The sequence below is a fragment of the Opisthocomus hoazin genome, chromosome 11, assembly GCF_030867145.1.
Source record: "Opisthocomus hoazin isolate bOpiHoa1 chromosome 11, bOpiHoa1.hap1, whole genome shotgun sequence".
NCBI classification, from domain to species: domain Eukaryota; kingdom Metazoa; phylum Chordata; class Aves; order Opisthocomiformes; family Opisthocomidae; genus Opisthocomus; species Opisthocomus hoazin.
In genome coordinates this window covers 5,322,036-5,337,500 of record NC_134424.1, presented here as the reverse complement: position 1 = coordinate 5,337,500, position 15,465 = coordinate 5,322,036, and the positions used below count along the sequence as shown (strand labels likewise).

Here is a 15,465-nt window from a genome sequence, read left to right as displayed (position 1 = left end):
GCCTAAGTATCCGGAGCTTACAAACATCCACTGAAAATGCAATGCCTTATCAATACAGGTGAGAGCCAATGCCTGCTGACATTCCCATTCCTCCGGAGAACTCGGCCATGAGATTTTTTTATTATTATTACTATTGAGAGGAATATTTACATGTCTGACTCTAATCAGGCTTCGGTATTTCTGCAAGGGGACCAAATGCATGACCTTGCAATCTTGAAGTGATGGGATCGGTCTGGCTGCCCTCGCCCTTCCTACGGCAAGGCTTCTGTAGCAAGGCCAGCAGACCACAGGGAGTGGCTTTAGGAGCGACATACCCTTACAAATACAGTAGTTTCTCCAAGGAACCAGAGAGGAAGAAGATGGCTATGGCAAAAAGGCCAAGGAACAAAAGAAGTGCCTGTGCAAGATGCAGCAAGGGGAAGCGAGCATAAGCAGAGCCTGCAGAAGGCTTTACATTGCCTTTGAACAGAAATATTCACACTGTCAGGTAAAACCGAGAATCTAACTCGTGGGAGGACAGAGGATGCTACCTTGAAGAATCTGACTATTAGAGGATTAACAGCTACAATCCCGCCCTCTGAGGACACTGCATGCCAAAATCTGTCCTGAGGGTTTTAGGTGGTGAGGTTTGTCCAGGCGTGTCGGTAGAACTCTACAACGTACAAAGGAGAATACTGTCCAAACCTGTATTATCTAAACATAGGTGTCAGTAAAAAATTAAATATTTCTGGGGGGGGCGGGGGGGAATACAGAGTAATATGAAGCCAAAACACACACATTTCTTTTCAGCAGTAAAACGCACCCCTCAAAACACACCAATTCTACTGTATAATGTATTTATACCATGTTTAAAAACATTTGTCAAGCATATAAAAAAAACCCAGAAGTTCACTGTCACACAGCTTAATTCCCTAGATTCTGCCTACATGAATATATAGGGCCAGTTTGTTAGGGGGTGGAGGTGTGTAGCAAAGCACAATCTAGCGAGACATGACACCATAACGGTGAACAATCAAAGCAAGCGCAGCATATGTGCTGGACATTTGGTGAAAATAACCCAGCAACAGCTCCGACTTCGGTAAATTTTCCTGCGCTGAAGTTGGCAATTCAACTTCTGCTGTGATTTGGCTCAGCCAACAATTAGGCTGTTCGCAACCCCTCCGATTACTATTTATTTGGTAATTAAGCGGTTCTAGGAAACTTATCTTTACTTCTCAAGTCTCTTTTTCTATAGAGCCCAACAAGCTGAAATCTGGGGGATTTCTTCTTCTCTTAATGTTCAGGCTTTTTCCTCCGTCTAGCTGCTAAGCTTCTCCCTGGCTATAAGATCTGAAATGGTAGCAATAATTATATTTCCCATTTTATTACCCGTAATTGCCCCTTTGATCAGAATCCTGTGCTGTTTAACCACATTTATATGGTCATCCTGCACATGGGTTCTAAATACAGAACAAGTCATTTTCCAAGGGAGAACTACAGGAGCTGGGTTTCCCTTTACTGCACATACATGGAATCCCATACATTTGGCACCAATTTAGCTTATTATCATTTAATTCTTCCTTTTTATATTTGTTTCATTGTAAAAGCAACGTGAAGTTCCCTTTTCGCTGGGAAAGACTGCTCATTCCTTCGCACTGGCTTCCCATCCAGCCTGTAGCGCATCCACCCAGATTCAACCTTGCCTTTGCAAAAGACGACACCAGCGAACACAAGAAATATCCCACCGCTGGAAGAGACGAACTGTAGGTCTCTAAGCTTTGCTGAACGTACGCTCCACAAGCCTCACCTCAGCACGAAGCCCAGGAAACTTTTCAGACATACCTTTCTTGTTCCTGCCAAAGTCCAAGGGTAAATTCTGTTTCCAAAGAAACAGGCGAGTCCCCCAGCTGGCAGACTGCCTGCGGGTTGATTTCTCACACAGGCATCTGTGCAAGGAGGAAAAGACTGGTTGCCCCATCTCCGACAGCTCTGGCCTTGGCCACCAAGCATGCACTTGTTGGAGACACATCAAGAAACCCTCCTTGCTTGTGGCTGGTCTTAGCACACAGTATTACTGCAGCAGAACTGAGCACAGGGCCAAGAGACACTGCTCTTCCCCCGTGCAAAACAGAAGACCATTGCGTGGGACCATATGCTTTTTAATAATGGTAAAACCCTGATGAGCTTCAGAGAATTCAAACAGAGCTGCTTTTGATTTCAGCCATGCACTGAAAGCAGCATTTGTTTCAGCCAGCTTCCTCAAAGTGATGGTCTCAGGAAACTACATAAGCAGCCCAACTCAAGAATTTGCAGTTCTTTGGAAAAAGACCATGGTCTTTTGAAAAGGCCATCCTTAGGGTAAGTGTTTTATTTGGAGAAGCCACCAACACGAAGCCAAATTCAACACAACCAGAGCTGAAGACTTGCACCTGAAGCAGGCATAAGCTGCAGGGAAGAGCTGTTGGCCACACATCGTGGGCATACCTACACTGCTGCTCCATACAGTCCCAAGGTGGTACAGGGATAATCGGAGCAAAAGCAGGGGCTGAGCATGTAGTTTATCCCAAGTCCTTTCACTATCGGCTTTACTTGATAGACGTCACTCTTCTGCTTGAAGCACGTTTGTTCAATGTGATTTCACCCCATTGCTTTGACCACTCTCCCTGTCTAGACAGACATTCTTATTCTCCAGTCACAGGAAACACTGCTGCTGGAAGACAATATGTGCAGCCGAAAGACTAGAGGCTTTTAGGTTAAAGAAACCCTAACAGCTACTTGACTTGTACTATTTTATTTTGTGTATGCTCAGGAGCAGTAGCAAGAGGCAGACTGACACAGACTTCCAAACCATCACCCTTTCCAGGATGCTCTCCAGATGAGCCAGCCACCTGCTACCGGAACTGCTAGGAGGGGGTCCCATGCTGGAAAAGCAACGCATCTCTGCATACTCTCCCGGGTTTCTCATCACAGATACCTGTCCACCACCTACAGCCATGAAAAGATGTGTTTACAGATAGGAACAAACTGACAAGCATGGGAACAGGGAATTTTCACGCTCCAACACTTGCAGTCAACTTGGTTCAATCAGACTTGGAAGGGCAACAGCTTGGCACATGGGTAATTTCAGTGACAGACTACTGTTTTCCTTAGCCATTGGTAAATACAATCACAAATTCCTAGAGCTTTGTCTCTGGATACCAACAAGAAACTCTATGCCGAAAAGCATTACAGAGATAGAGATCAGAGGTTTATTTTTGTTTCTGTGTCTTGTTGACCATGACTTCGATGGAGTAAGCATATTAGCATATGAAAAATTACTCTTTAATCTGTTGTAGTTATAATTCTAGAGAGAGGTTCAGTGGCTTTGCTCTCAACCAAAAGTATTTCTGTGAAGCAACACTTGTTTTGCTGGAAAAAGGTAAGAACGAAGCTGTTTGTAAACAAAGCTGTAAAAGGAGAAGTCCATCTCTCATGAAGCTCAAAACTCCCCGAAATAACTTTCTGCAGAGAGCTACCATTACCAAACGTGAAAAACTTCTTTGAAATCAGCAATCCTGAATTACAGAGAAACACTCAAACAGGGCTGCACGGTACATCGTCTGAACCGGTATTGCTTTTAATTTCCCACCTGATTGAGTTGAAAAGGTTTGTGGGTTGGAAAGTGTGGAAGAAGAAACCTAGTGAAAATTACAATCCAGGATCAGACTAAAGAGGGAGATTGATATGGGAAATATCTTCTTCATAACAAGTTTCTTTATCCAGAATAAACTCAAAAGGACCTGTGAAGGGAGGAAGGATATGTGTTTCATTAGGACAAAGAGGGTAGGAAGAACTATGCCTGACATATCCTTTGTGAAGACAGCTCTTACAAAACAATTTTAAGGGTAAAGTATTGAAATCACTTTGGAAGAAATATTTTTATCTATCAAGATTAACGCCGAAGTTTCTGCACAGTACACTGTATTGCTGTTACATCCACGCAAAGCTAAACAGCACCAACAGAGATTCTCCCACCCCACCTCCCGGTCCATCCTTACCATCATCTGTCTGCTTGGGCAAGAAATGTCTCCATCACCCAAGGGAGAGATGCTAACCATGCTCCTTCCTACAGAAGCTGAAGATACAGCACCTTTGCAGCCTATATCATCCTAAAGTAATACATTCGTTATCTTTAGAAGAAAGAGAAAGGGCTGAACCATAGGGATACTGCTAAAACAGATGTAGTCAAGAACTCCTTTTCTCAAGAGCTTTAAGGGCTGAAATTCTCCAGCATTAGAGTATTTCTGACGTGCTGGAGTTCCTGGGGAGAGCTTGGTCTGCATTGCCCTGGGTTGTGAGAAACCCTTTCTCTCCCTGCGCCCTTGGGTGGAGTCAGCTTGTACTCGGTTTCACCAGCACCCTGAGTAGCTCCAGGCTCTGAGCACAAAGGGCAAGGGAACGGCTGCTGGGTTTTGTCTCCCGTGTGCACTCCTGCACAAACCCCGTGTCTAGGCTGACAGCCTCAGAGAAGGAACTAAGGAAGCCTTTCCTTTTCTAGGCACATTTTACTTCAGAGGTGGACCCCAAGATTTGATGTTGCATTCTGATTAGTGCACCTTGAAGAACTGGCTAGCATATGTCGCCATCTCGATTTTTGCGCCATGGGTAAAAATGTTGCATAGTTGGTCGCCAGAGCACTAGTTTGTTGGGAATGGTTACCATGGTTTTGACCCAGACATTGGGGGTACAAATGTGGTGGGGCAGTTAGATGGCCATCAGGCAGCGCCTCACTGCAGCACGGCCACAGCCAGCACGTGTGCATGGTCCAGCTACCATGAAACGGCTGCTGGAAAACAAAATGGCATGTGAGAAATGCAGAACTGGGACCAAGTGTAGGCGAGAACCATAAAAACTGATGTCTCATTACATGCTGGACAGTTGGTAAACAGTGGACCCTCTCCTGTGTTCGCTGTGTACCGTAAAGGGGTGGAGGCAGGGGTGACGTGCGTGCGTTCGAAATCAGCAGTTTTTACACTATTCACCCAGGAAGTTATTAACTTGCATGTTTGTGGGCAACTGTACAAGCTATTTTTGGTCATGGGACCCTGTGTAAGGAAAGGATTGCAAGGTTTTAATAATGATCTTTAGTTAACTTGGTTACCCACACAACAATGGCTTTCCGAGAGGCCAACTGCTGCTAAAAACTTGAGACAGGCTTTACTTCCAGAGGTATTAAACTATGAAAATATCTAACCATAATAGTAAGCAGCTATAAAAAGAGCCCTGTTTATTTCACATGATTTCTTTGTATGCCACAGTGTTATGAGAATACTTTAGCTGAATGACAACATGGTAAATTGGAAAAGATTAACCATTTAAGTCAGCACTTAGGCAGTTCATTTTTGCTTGGTGTTGATGACTCTATCCTTTCAAACCCCACGTTTTCACTAGTATCGGCAGGCATAAGGACACATGAATACCATTTTTTTAAATTTAAATTTGAAATTAACCTGATATTAACCTGTTCAACTCATGCAGAGGCCATGAAAGGAGAAATCAGGGATTAAACAGAATAAAAAAAACCAATGATGCAGACTTCAAATTCTGCATCGCTGTACATCATGTAGGTAGATTTGGAGCCTGTATACCCAATCTGAGAAATAATCTGGTATCTCCCATCTCTGTAACATCATAAATTGTATCCAATAACTTTTCTGCAACAGCAAAGCATCACAGAATATCCTACAGAGAAGGTCAAACCCTCTATGTTGTACAATAGGGCTACAATGGTGTTTTGGCTTCTTCCTGAGAAACGTCGTAAGGTCTCACCGAACCCCTTCCACTATTAGGGTACACTGAGAAAAAGGGGGAAAAATAAGGATTGCATTTGTATCTGGGAGGACCCACACCCCTCCACAGAGAGGACACGTCCACCCTCGTTAATCCCAGCTTCTTAAAGCAACACTCAGTAAGATAATGAATCCTTTAAATGTTACATCTTGTGTCTTGCATTATTGTGGTGCAGCAACTCTCCACATCAAACAGTCATCAGCGCTATTACAAAGTGGGCTTATAAGAGACTGGCTGAAAAGGCGCTGTGTGAAAAGAAGTGGAAAATTAAAGCTGAAGCAGTCGAAGAAAGGGCTTAATTTACTGGCATGTACAGTATGCAAATGAGATTACTCTCAGCTTAACTGCATCATTTATGTCCATAATAACGGCATCATCATTACAGGGCTCAAATTAAATTACACCATAATTAGCATATCAAAGTGATTGGTTAAAGTTTAAAACAAATACCCAATTTTGTTAATGAACAGCTGTAATTGTCATGTACACTTCAATGAAAACTCCCTAAACAAATATATGTTTTAGAACAGAGAAAGATTTTGAAGCAGACAGGTCTGCAACGGAGGTAAATTGCCTAAAAAAGAATGACACAGACTATTCTATTAATGTTAATATATGCTCATCATTTTCAGGTAATAAAACATTCTATCAAAACAAGCCTTCGCTTCGTATTTTTTGCCTCTCCGACTCCTCCGCTGCACCGGCAAGTGTCAGAGGGGAGAGGTGCTGGCTGTGCCCAGCCTGCACCACACACGGGACATGCACGGCACCGTGGCCCCCACCCACGCCTGGAGAGGGCAAGAAGGCAAGAGGAAGAAGAAGAAGAAGATGTCTTGCTAACTCTGCCCTGTAGACCAGGGCTGGAGTAAGCTGATGACATGATAACACATTAGGCAGCCTACAATTCAATTTACTCTAATCTAATCATATCTACGCAGCCGTTTCAGAGGTGGAACTGCACCAGAGAAGTTTCTGCTGTTCTCGTCTCATTAAAATAAATAGGGAGGTGGGACCAGCAGGTTTGTCACTGTCAGCCTGACAGCCAGCAACACATATCCATAGATCCATCACTGCAAGTGTATACAGTAAACATACAGTTAAAACGGGCAGAATGAGCTTTAACATGGCAGCAAGCCCGCTTCGTGGTATTTTAATGGTACAGGTGAGCTCTAGCACGCTTGGGGTTGGTAGGAACTGTAAGGGTAGCAGGCCAGAGGAGCCCAGGGCCACTTTGCACACAAAAAGGAAAATAGTCCCTCTACGCCCCCCAAAATGTTTACACTGATATATTTGATTATGTATTACCCAATATTATAGGAAGTGACATGGGGAAGTATATTTTGTGCTAAAACTAGGAATGCACTTTCAAATATACTTAACAAGGAAATTGAATGTCTTATTAAATCCGTATTATCAAAACACTGTTCAAAAATTTAAAGAAAGTAGCTTTTCATTTTATTCATCGAGGAATCCATTAAAGCCTAAGCTCTGAAGTAGTATGTAAATTATGTGCCTTTCAAGGTAGAGCTAGGGCAAATTCACTCCATCAACTAATGATGAACCTCATTATGTGCAGGGAGTATTCATAATGAGGAAACAAGCCACCCGCCATTCCATGTTCTAACATAAATCCCTGTAAAATGTGAATATCTCCACGTCTAATTAAAGGCTACTAATTCCTATCATCCCCTACACGGCCCAAAAAGCAAAAACTAGAAATGTTTTTAAAAAGACATCCTTTGATTTTAGAAAACACATTTATTAGTGTTTGCCACTACTGAATTGCAGTATTATTTTTTTTAAAGAAAAATCAACACCAGTTTTCTAAGATAAAAGTTTTGGGGCACAAAAGTTTATTTACATTATCTGACTTAGTCTTACATTTTTAAAAGAGCTTCTGATCAGAACAGGTCAGACTACACAGCTCAACGGAAAAATAAATAAAAAGGCAGAGAAAAAAATTCTCCAGGAATATATAAAAAAGAATATTTTATGGGAGGGGGAAAAAAAGGGAAAAGAAAAAAAAAAGGAAATAAAAGCTTAGTTATCCAGGTTTGCTCTAGAACTAAGACTTCCTAAAAAAAAATTACAATCTAAAGATCCCATAATAACTGGGGAAGGCAGGCAGCAGAGTCAGGAAGAGGGAGAGTCAATTAAGCAGACAAGTACACAACAGGTATTTAAAAGATTTTCTGAATGATACTCAATTTAGGAAGAAGCTGCTTTCCTTCTGAAATCCTGTAAGAATTAGGGATTGAAGACAATGCTGCATAATACAGGCTGGAAGAAAAGTACTCTTCCACAGACTTACCTAGATTTGATATTTATACCTATACGCGAGGTGTCCGTGCCTACAATCAAAAAATGTCTTTCTTATTAAGTTACATAATACCCATCAAATTTATCACCATGAATTCATTTGCTCTTGCGCTGAATTATGGATTTGCTCTCTGTACTTCCCGGCACAGAAGTGGACAGGTTTGCCGACTCCCCTGAATGGAAGACGCCTGGGTATTTCTTTTTTACTGCTCTGTATTAATATTTTCCTACATTTTCAAAACAAACCGAAAAGCACGGCAAAATCTAAGAGTGTTTCAGTTCACAGGGAAAAGAAAAAAAAAAAGCATCCAAGCATCCACTGAAGCTGAATAACACATAGGCTCAAAAAAAAAAAAAAAAAAAAGAAGAGAGAGAAAAGATGACAAAAAGGGGTTGTTTAAGAAATGTGATAACTCCTAGCAGGGCACGAAAGCACTTGGACAGTCGCAGCAAAGGCTGCAGTACCTTCACATTATGTCAACCGAAAAGTTGAAATCCTCGTGTAAAAATACCCCTCACGTTTCATCCCTAGAAAAGCTTATTTAGAATTCATAGAAATTCATAGCTGCTAAGAGGAATATGTGCACATAAAACCACAAATGCAAAAAAAAAAAAATTTAGAAAAATCAATATTTAAAAGAATAAAATAGAGCACACAGATTAAAGTATTTTAGCAACTCAAATTTTCTCGAAATAGCGGGGCATTACACGGGGGGGGGAGGGGGATCCGGCTTCTTTAAGTTGCATAAAAATCAAACTACGCTCCATAAAGCTGCTCCCCTGCACGCCCGCTCGTTCCTCGACTCCACCGAGGGGTTTGGCGGCGGCTGGGGTGGGTGGTTTTTTTTCTTCTTCCCTCTCTCCCCTTCTCCTTTTAGGTCAGCCCGTCACGCACCGGGAAGACAACCCTCCAAAAATAACTCGTCCCTCCCCCGGAGCGCGGAGTTGAGCAGCCTACCTTTGTTCTGGCGCTGCAGATAACAGCCGGCACCGCCGCGCAGCGGGGCGGCCCGGGGGGCTCGGCCGGGCGGCACCTGGCAGCGCGCAGCCGGCCCGGCCCGGCCCGCCGCGGGGGCCTCCCCCCCCCCCAACCCCCGCGGTTCCCCCGCCCCGCTCCCGTCCCCACTCGCGGGATGGGGAACCGACCGCGTCCAGCGTGCCCCGCCGCCGCCCCCCCAGCCACCGCGCAGGTTACGTACGGGGGGGGCCGGGGAGGAAGAGTTCGGCAGGATTTATTTGACACTTATTTTCCGGGCAGCCCTTTTGTGGAGTTGCGCCGTTTGTTTCTTATTGTCTGAGCAGCAGTTGGAAGCGTCTCCCCGAGGGGGCCCCTCAGCCCGGCTCGGCCGCTTTGACAGGGAGGTAACCATATTAGGATGTGTATGGCAAAGTAAACAATAACATAGTTGCAATGAAATGGAAATTTCCCCCCCCCCCAGCTAATAGTGTTGGTGTCAGTCCTGTTTTTAGCCTTTTCCCACTAGTTTTGTTTTCTGGCTTTAACAGACCATCTTTTTTGTTTAAATTAAAAAAAAAAAAAGGGGGGGTGGGAAATGGGGGGGGAGAGAAATGGGGGGGGGACACAAGTGGTACCAGCTTCCCCATTTCTCAAGGCAAGGCTGCTGAAAACGTTCTGGGTCACAGAGGGAGGGTTGGCACTTTTAACATACAAATAAAGACATGTCAGTTTAATCACTGGGGGGGGGGAATGCAATAATGCCCACAAGCATTTCCGAGACCCACGGCGGAACGAGGAGGTGACAGGCATTAAAACTGTGATTCCAAAAGCAGGGGGCAAGTAGATTAGAAAAGTCCAGTCACGTTTTACACAATCGCAGCGAACTGGTGGGATGAGCCGAGTTGTGCAAACCCCTGCAAGTCTGCTGGCTTTAGAGCTTTAAAATCGCTAGTTTTACAGGATAAACCACTTCCAGCAAATTGTAAAATAAAGGTGTCGAGTTATTCAGTTTAATCGGAAACAGAGCCCAGAGCAGTCGCCACGCAAAAGTTCCCCTCCCAGCACAGTCAAAAGTTCTGCAGTAGGAAAACACTTTAAATCAAGCAATATTATTTTAATACCTCGATTCCACGTCCTAAGCAAATCACCAAGCACAACAAGTGTAGCATCTCCTCGCGCTGAGGGATGAGGCAGCTGCTGGCGAGCGCTGCGTGCCGACGCAGCCAGCCTGCGAGGGAATTACAGCTATACCACGAAACCAGTTTGCATCTCTTGGTGACGGCGGACCGGGGCAGCTCTCTGGTGCGAGAGTCCAACACAAGCTGTCGAACTGTGCGCACCACCAGTCAGCATCCTCCGCCGCTCAACGGCCGGCAAGATGGAGCGCAGCTCTGGAAAGGGCTGACAAAAGGGATCGCGGACGCTCTCTGCCTGTACCAGGCACCGGCGTGATAAGATACACCGCGAGGAGAGGTTTAAGGTAGATGGGGAAACAAAGTTGCTATGAGATCATGAGCTTAATTTAGAACAAAGGCAATGTTTCTCTGACAAATACGATGCACACTTACCCTGCCAAATTCGCTCATACTCGTCTAATCCGCAGCAATCAGAACATCAGTGTTGACATCTAATGGTACCTACAAGCATCTCTCTGCCTTTCCACACGGCGTAAGCCCGCTCCGCTAACGCACTTTCAAATCTTTCAACCATACTGTTCAACCCAAACATCTATAAAGCTACACAGCGTGTTACCCATCTATGCCGCGTGTGCAACCTCCCCCAGCAAAAATAAAAAGTTTACTTAACATGCTGATATCAAAATCAATAAATCACACGACCAAGCAGCAGTTCAAAAGTTCAAAGACATGATGGCCAGTTCACTACGTCGTAGCACTCAACCAATAATAACTTGACTCCATCACTCCTCATAGTATAGACAATTTCATAGCATCATTTTCATTAGCCTGTCTCACTGAAAATTGCTAGCTATTTACATATACGCTAAAATAAATTAGCCATTTCATCGAGCACTGTGATTCTTATAAAATACATTAACACAATACTCAATTTTCCAGTTGGAGTAAATAAATAAATCAATAAATTCAATACAGAGTAGTTTTTATTTTTTTTTATTGTGGAGCTTCAGCTCTCAGCATAAGTGTTTTTATTGGGTTTATTTGTTTCAATAAAAATTGAAATGGGCCAGTGATCTTAGCAGTAAGATCTAGGGAAAAAGAAGAACCCAGCCCCATCTAATATTAAGAAAGTATACTGCGCAGTTCAGCCAACTGGCAATACAGAATTTTTGGTCAAAAATAATTTTCGTTACAGTTATTAAACAGCCACTCAGTTCTGAAGGGTTCTTCTCTTCCCTCATGAACCTTCCTTGAGAGGGGCTGTATTCTGCAGCCCAGTGAGAAGCCCCTGGGAGGGGGCCCAGGTCCTGCCAAGCCCCATCCTGCTGGACTGGGGGGAACCCCGTACCGCTTTGGTTCTTCCACAGAGAAAGCGGGTGTGGAAAAGTTACCAGCACTCAAGTTCACTATTTTTAAGCACTCACAGCGTATTATATTCAGTGTGGCTGCAGGTAGGTGCATTTGATATCAGAGGTAAGATGGCAGGAAGTGAGAACGTGGGAGAAGAGTTCATGGACACGCCAAGAACTTGATCCTTAAAGAGGGCTGTTGTCTTTGGCTCTTTCGGTCTGTGTGGCCCAGTAATACATGGCCAGCAGGTTTTGTGGCTCAGCACATCACAGGCGATTTGGTGATGACATCCTACGGTGCAGCTTAGTGCATCCTTTGGGGACCTCAATGTGGCTTACGGCAGCTCATGCTCTACAGAGAAGCGCCTTACTGTACTAGTAGTCCCTCTGCCGTGGGTAAAATGCATCACCGTTAGAGGCTGGGAAACAGGATGATTCAGAATTGGGCCCAGCAAAATGCTCACATGTGGACAAGAACTTGGACCACCTCAGTCCTCCTGCTACCATAACCTCAGACCGATAGAGGCAACCCACCAACCCCTCCAAGTCTCATAATACCGGTAACATAGCACTTCTCTGCAAATCTAACACTTCCAGCACAAACCACAGGCTTTACCTGCTTCATGACGAGGACAAGAACCTGCAAGGGATCAGGAAGAAATAAAATACACCCTTTGTGACATGAATCAGTGTTGAATCCAGCCTCAGCAGTGAAAAAGCAAATATATTAACTAACACATACCATTTAAGCCCATAATGGTTTAACATAATTCCTTTAAAAAGGCTGCACATGAATAGCACAGTTTGTAAACTGCTAGGTGGTAACAGGAGGGCACTTTTTGTTCATATTCACTCTTTAACCTAATCAGAGGAAAAGTAAATATCAGGTCTCAATTTTTATGACTGACTATAAATAAAAGCTTTTACCCAAAATGCACAGTTTGCAAAGATAACGATTTTAAGTATGATGTCACTACTGACCTACTGAACTACATGGCACATGTCAGACAGACGTCTGTTTCTTAAATTGCAGTAATAAATTAGTAGCCACAGAATCTGTTCTGTCAAGAAAACGTGAAGCTTTCCTATTCAGATAAAAGTTTAATGACTGTTTCAGTGTAGGTGTGCAAGTTAAGATTACTACTGACTGGGGGGATCGACAGCAGGGCCGGCTGCTCCGTGCGGTAAATACTGCACGCTGACAAATGGAGGCTCCTCAGCCATGGCCATGCACTGCTGAGCCTCGCTGGCTTAGCACGAACACGCCGGCTGCAAAACCAACGCGTGCAGCTGCAAGTTTCCACAGCGGCTTTTGCTCGTGTCCACAAAATTCCCTCTCCTCTACTGCTGATCTGGTCCTTCTGACCTGACCGCACAATGAAACCGGCAGGAGCAGGAGGCATTTCTTCCATACCTTAGAGGCATCGTGGGGCCAAACTGAAGGACTTCATGCTCGCTTGGGAGTGAGCAACGAGGTGCATCCCATGGGAGCGCAAAAGCTTCTGCTTCATCTTCCTCCAAGCCCTGTGCAGTATTACTTCACCCCAACAGGATCCAAGCCTCTGACACACATGGAAGGCTTTCCTCTAACTTTACACTGCTTAAAATATTAGTATTTTAAAATATGAAATATGCGTACTTCTACAGAGCCTCCTGGCACCGCGCACATGCATGCACACATACAGTATCCTGTAGGGGTGACCACTAAAACCGCCCAATGTAACACATTCCACCTTACAACCTCATTTTCAGTTACTAGTAAATTTGCCAGATTTTCACCATTTGCACTGAACTCTTCCTTGCTGGGCATTCTGACACAGGCCAAATCTTGGCAAAAAGCTTAACCCGGAACTGCAGAGACACTCCTCAAAACAGAGACAGAGAACATCACTATCTACCATAGTGAGCAACCCTGATCACCCCTTCTTCAAGAAGCCACCAAGCTCCCACACATTGGAGCACAGACATGAAAACAAGCAGGTAAGAGACTTCAGTGGGAGGTAGGTGTGTGGCACCGTTCCCCACCTACTGCCTCCTCCTCCTCCTGTCTGACCCCCCACCGGCAGGCAGGGGCAGAGGAAGCCACCAGATTTGAATAGCGAGGAGACATCACCAACTCAGGAAGCAGGAAAACGAGCAGACCGGGACAAGGAGGCCAGAGAGAGAAATCAACTGTGACTGCCTGAGCATGTCACCTACCTTGTGGCTGGGGTTGCATACATTTTTTGCCCATTACAGTGGAACCAGAAGGTTTAGTCCAGTTTGGGACACTTTTGGAGACTGGTAGCTTGGCCAGCCTGAGATCAAGTTGTGCAGATTATGTCCAAAGCAAAACCCCTGACTTCACTGTGACCTCCCTGCCCATTTCCACATTTTAGCCCCAAAACATGGAAAATCCTAATTCTTCTTGGCTAAGCAGTCTTAAGTGTGTTATTGCACAGCCAGGGCAGCATTCATTTCTCTAATACTTTTCTGAGAAACAGCTGCAAGGTCTTTGTGGAAAGTTCTGGATGCAGCAAACTTCAGCCTAATGGGGTTGGCATTCAGTCGTACTGGGAACACCAGGGCTTTTCAACAGGCGGTGTGCGTCACTCTAGAAGTCTTTTTTTTTTTTTAATTAAATAGGAATAACATTGGTCTCTTTTTCTTGGTGTCAGTAAAGCTAGAAATTACTTTTTTTTTTTTTAATGCTATGTTGCTGGTTCCCTGTGAAACATCAACTTTGTTTTCTTGTATTCTGTCCTATGCACAGAACGGGTAAAAAGCTTTATGCAAAAAACCCAAACACAATATTCAATAGAACTAAGTAAGGAGCCCCATACAGGAGGCAGTAATTTATTGCTAAGGTTTTTCACATCTGATTAATAGATCCAGGCCCTTCAGCAAACAAAGGCATACTGCATTCCCTTCTTCCAGCCCCTCTAAACAACGAAACCCAAAAGCAATCCCCCTTGCCCCTGTTGCCTCAGCTGACCTGCCCACTCCCCAGGAGGATGCAGGCAATGCCTGGCACACAGCAGAAGGGTCTCTCCAAAATCAGTGCGTCCCACCGGGGAGGGGACGGGACGGGCACAGCCCCATGGCACTGCCAGGCCGTGCGGAGGCTCTCTGCTCCAACACTTGCAAAGATTTCTCATTGCGTAGAGCTCCAAAGCAGCTTGAGCTTATGATAAGCAACGGCATACTTAACAGTTACATATTACTGTTCATGATAATGCAGTATTTCATTTGGGTGATTTAGAAGTCCCTCTTGACCAACTTACAGTGAGACACCAAACGCTTCATCAATCACAACCATTTTTATTCACAATCCAGTGCAAAAACTACAGGGAGAGTTGAATTTTCAGCAACTCATTGGGGAGGGTATTGCTACTAGCACTGAAAATCCTCCTATCTCACCAATTTTTATGTTAGATTCAAATATATTTTCTTTCTAAGCAGCATTCCATTTTCCTGCCTCTCTCTGCTGCGCTTCTTATCGTGGCAGGGTGAAAGAGTATCCAATTTAATATCTGTTTTGCAGGACAGGAGATTTTTTCATATCTTATGCACTAAGGAAAGCTGCAGGGGACGGCTTAGCAGGCTGAGCATCAGCTTTTAAATACCTAGACTCCCTGGAACCACAGATCCCATCAGGTCGACTGAGCCCTTCATGTTTCTGGGGTAGATAAATTAAGTGTCATACTGTTTACTTTGTCAGGATCTTTCCGAAGAGACCTCTGTGGTGAAGGTCCTGTCTGTTCTGCATGGAGTTGAAGGTTAAAGTCTCGTGGTTAAGGCACAGCACCGGCTGCCACCTTGATCTCACTAATACTAATGGCAATTGTGCCATTTCTGTTGAGAGACATTCCAGGGATCTGCTCCCAAAACTTACTACAATGTTATTGGATGACTG

General features: G+C 44.4%; 1 protein-coding gene across 13 annotated transcripts in view; it reads right to left on the bottom strand.

Annotated features, from left to right (window-relative positions):
* The window catches only part of FOXP1 (forkhead box P1), a 385,680-nt gene that overhangs the window by 186,309 nt on the left and 183,906 nt on the right, over positions 1 to 15,465 (bottom strand). The window contains exon 1 of one of the 13 annotated variants that reach the window (XM_075433291.1): positions 10,654 to 10,827. The exons of 10 other annotated variants lie outside the window; for them this stretch is intronic. The gene's annotated coding sequence lies outside the window, so the exon portion shown is untranslated. Of the gene's footprint in view, positions 1 to 9,085; positions 9,115 to 10,206; positions 10,498 to 10,653; positions 10,828 to 15,465 lie in introns of those variants that run through there. 2 more of the 13 variants (XM_075433290.1, XM_075433292.1) reach the window with 2 other exon arrangements.